Source organism: Penaeus monodon, unplaced genomic scaffold, assembly GCF_015228065.2.
Source record: "Penaeus monodon isolate SGIC_2016 unplaced genomic scaffold, NSTDA_Pmon_1 PmonScaffold_20756, whole genome shotgun sequence".
Lineage (NCBI taxonomy): Eukaryota > Metazoa > Arthropoda > Malacostraca > Decapoda > Penaeidae > Penaeus > Penaeus monodon.
In genome coordinates this window covers 1-4,543 of record NW_023650542.1, presented here as the reverse complement: position 1 = coordinate 4,543, position 4,543 = coordinate 1, and the positions used below count along the sequence as shown (strand labels likewise).

At 33.3% G+C, this 4,543-nt stretch overlaps 1 pseudogene; it reads right to left on the bottom strand.

Moving 5' to 3' along the window:
* Positions 1-2,576: 2,576 nt before the first annotated feature.
* Positions 2,577-4,388, bottom strand: LOC119570004 (annotated as a pseudogene).
* Between the last annotated feature and the right edge of the window lie 155 nt (positions 4,389-4,543).

Below are 4,543 nucleotides of genomic sequence, written 5' to 3'. Positions count from 1 at the left end.
TATATACATTTGCAAACAGACGGAGAGGAATCTAGGTGGGCAGTCTCATCCACCAAAACACGGTACAAAAAACTGCATATATCGCATCACCCATATCTTTACTCCCCCCTCTTCTCCCCTTACGGCACTACCCACCACCAGCATTTATTTTTGTCTCTCTCTACAGGCGCTAATGATGTGTTTGGGTTTGTTCTTCCGTGTCCCGTGTTTGAAGGAAGTCGACAAGGAAGACCAGTCTTGAGGGAAAAAGAGAGAGAAAAAAATCTGATACTGTTTTTATTTTTTTTGTGTCTGGGCGGTGTTGTCGCTACTGTTGACATTGTCAGTATCATTGGTAGGATAATTAGTATCATATTATTACTATTTTTATTTTATCAACATTCCCATTATTATTATTATTTATATAATAATAATAATCATTATTATCATCATTATCATTATCGTCATCATCATTGTTATTATTATCAACATTATCATTATTGTTATTGTTATTATTATATTATTATTATATCATCGCCATCATTGTTATTATCATTGTCATTATTATCATGACTGATTTTGTTTTTCTTGTCACAATTTTTTAAAGCTTTATTTTCCTTATGCTATTATTTGCACATTAATTACTTCACACGATTATGACTGCATATATTTTAGCATTATCGTCATTGGCAATATTGTTACTCTTATCATTATTATTACTGTTATCATAATATTACTGCCATTCAAACTAATATTGATTTTGGCTTTAAGTTCACCATTGATCCCATTAAGTTGCAAAGAAAAAAGGAAACAAAAAAGAAAGATAAAAAACAAAGGAAACAGAAAATAAGGAAAGAAAAGAATAAAGAGACAAAAAGAAAGAAAGGAGGAAAGAAAAAAAATAGCATGAACACACCAAACCCTTTTTTTTGTTTTTTTTTTGATTAATTGACTGTCTCATTATCTACTACCGTCGACTGTTCAGGATGATTATCGGCCTCTTTTTAACATTTCATCTATTATCATTATTATTTTCAAAATTCATTCTGTTATCTAATTTTTTGGACGCAACGAGGTCTAACCTTGAACCGGCCGGCACGGCGTTTGCCGGACAACCCACGGACGCTGTTCTCGCAAAGACGGCGCGATCCCGGCCCTGTTCAAGGACACCGATGAACTTTCACTTCAGCTTCCGTGTTATAAGAAGTGCTCTAAGACGCTCTGAGGCGATGCTCCAGGGTCTTGGATTTTTGATTTGTGTGGCGTGATATCATTATAGTTGCTTTTTTATCGTATTTTTCTTATATTAGCAGGATTTGGGATTGCCACTATTGATTAAATAAAACAAAGGCAAAGCGTATTATATACATTACACACACACACACATATATATATATATATGTTTATATGTATCAATATATATACACACACATTTATAGATATAGACATAAATATATGTATATTTTTAATATATATGTATATGTATATATATGTATGCGTGTATGCATATAATATATATATATATATTATATATATATATATATAATATATATATACACACACACACACACACACACGACTTATATTTATATACATATAAATACATACACATATAGACACATTATACTTATCATGTTTTTTTTCTTATCATTACTGTACCTTTTCTTGTTTCTTCATATGGTTAAAATTAGGTATTGCCATACTTATATATATATATATATATTATATATATATATATATAAAATATATATATATATGTGTGTGTGTGTGTGTGTGTATGTATTCATATATATGCATGGATTTATAAATGACACACACACACACACCCCACAATTATATTTTATTATATATATATTATATATATATATATATATAATATATATATATATGATGCATATAACTACAACACACACAATATATATGTACAAGAAACACACCACACACACACATATATATATATATATATGAAGACTATAAAATGAATAATTTGATGTTTCTCATTGTTTATTATGTTGATTACGAAAGTCGATATAGAAACAAACATATATCCTCATAAAAAAAAAAAAAAAAAAAAAAAAAAAAAAAATAATATATATAATATATATATATATATATATATAAAATATATATATATATATATTGTTGCTTTTGCGGTTGTATGTGAAAATAAAATCTGAGGATAAAATAAAGTTGTTGTTTTTCAATGTCAATATATATACACACTATAACAGGCGTATCACATTACATGAAGGAAATGCCTGTGTAAACTTACATACAGAAGTAATATAAGAGTGAGATTACTTTCACATAAATTTATTTTTGGCAACGAATTCCATACACTGAATGACTGGGAAATGCTTAAGAGTACAATTTCATCTACGAGAATATTTCTTGGAGGGAACCTGAAGTTCTTGTATATTATCAAAAGGCGGAATACATAAATTGGAAACATAATTAGTACTAAAATGCCCGTGTAAACCTATGTACAAAAGAAACTTATCTAAATAACTAGGGGCATGACAATATTTATACATAAAAACAGATTCGTGAAAATGGATTAAGAAAAATAATAACCTGGAAGCCTTTGAGAATTTCGTCTACAAGAGGAATTGGTTTCGGAAGCAATTGAGTTTTCGAAAAACGACCATTCCTAGCGCGGAATTCACACACTCCTGGACAGGGCCAGGGGGCGCTGTGACAATCACTCGAGTCCCAAACATCAAAGAGCTCCAAATTCGGTCAAAGGCGACGGAGCACCGGAAGAGGCGTCGTTTCGGCTCCGTGAATTCTGTGATGGGAGCAATGAGGGATCTTCCAAAGTTTCTTTCCTCTGACGGTGACGAAAGCGTAGTTACGTCTGCACTGGATGGCTCTGGTGTTACTGTTGGGAAAAACGACACCGGCTGTGCGTGTGCGTGCCTGGATCGGAGAAGTCCTCAGCGTTATCCGAGGCGCCTCACTACCGGAGTCCCTTGATCTAGAAGTTGCTGAAGCGTTCGAATCCTTCAACGACTCAAGACTCGAGTCCTCGGAGGAGTCAGGGCGGTTCTGGCTGTTTTCTTCAAGTCCGAGCTGGAAACGGTGGCGGTTCAAAATACTATTCCTTGGTTTAGAACTACCGGGTTTGGAGATTTCCTGTGGAAGCCTGTCGGCGCTTAATGTGGTGAGATGGAAAGCTGGAAAATCCTGCATGGAAAAATGGAAATGATGTAAGCTTCTAGCGTAACATGGCGATGTTGAAAGTTACTGTAATCATTATTATTACATCCTTATAGTAATGGTAATTATAGTTATATCCATTATGAAAAAAGTGATGGTAATGATTAAATAAGTGATGATAATGATAAAACAGCAATGTTCATGATATGATACTATTGCTAGTATTTCTCCTTCTCCTCCTCCTCCTACTATTATTGCTACTACTATTGCTAGTATTACTGCAGCTACATATGACAAAGATGATGATAATGATAATAATTATGGCAGCAGCGTTGATGACAATGATGATATTATTATTACCAATTCTAGTACTATTAATGGTACTGATGACAATGATAAAAGATTTTCTTACTGATATACGATATTGTAACTATTACCACTGATATAATTGCAACAAGCAGTAATTACATTGCCATTGCTAACACAACTTATATCTAGGTATCTATCTATATATCACACATAAAGTGTGTGTACGGTGCAGTGTGCGTGTGTGTGTAAACAGGGGAGGTTGTATGAGTATATTCAGCTTTGTATGTTTTACATATGCAGACTATTTGCAATACAAAGTTTAATAATTACAAGGCTAAAAGATACTCAGCGTCACGTCGTTAGAGGAAGAGAGCGTTTTCTGCAATGTAATGACTTCGGAAGAGTTCGCAAGTCACCCTGGGAACTTGTGCTGTGTCTTCCGTTTCTGCTCTGACGTCTTAAGAAGGGTCTATAGTATATTCGGAACGTCAAGGTTGTTAGTCTATCCCTGGCTTATTTTTTATTCCGGTTTAATTTATTTTGCTTGCTTGTATGCATTGTGTTGGGTTTTTAATCGGCTTGGTTCAGTTGTGTTGTTTTGTCACTTGTTTCCATTTATTATGCTGGGTTATGGACGGACAGATCCTTTTGTATATATGAAGGTATGCGCATAGAAAGGGGGTCTCAGTCAATACGTTTATTAACTGTTTTGTCATCTATAATATGAGTATCGATATCTTCACGTTAATGCACTCCATCTCATGCTTGTAGGGGATTACAGTGTAGATATCGATGTTTGTATTACAAATGAAAGTTTAGATTAACAAAATATCTTAATGAACGCAAATGATCCAAGAACACAATTGGACACGCACACCCTTATATGTTGAGTTCGCTCATTCTTACCTTCAAGAATATTTTTTGGTTGAAGAACGACAGTGCTGCCGCGTAACCCACAAATCGACAAGAAAACGAATTATGTATTTCCTAACATGTTCTGAAGGATCAAATTCGTAAGTCTTGTTGTTATCAATTGATTTATCAATATATTAATTCATTAGATAAATTTCAATAAAACCCAACACAACACAAAAAT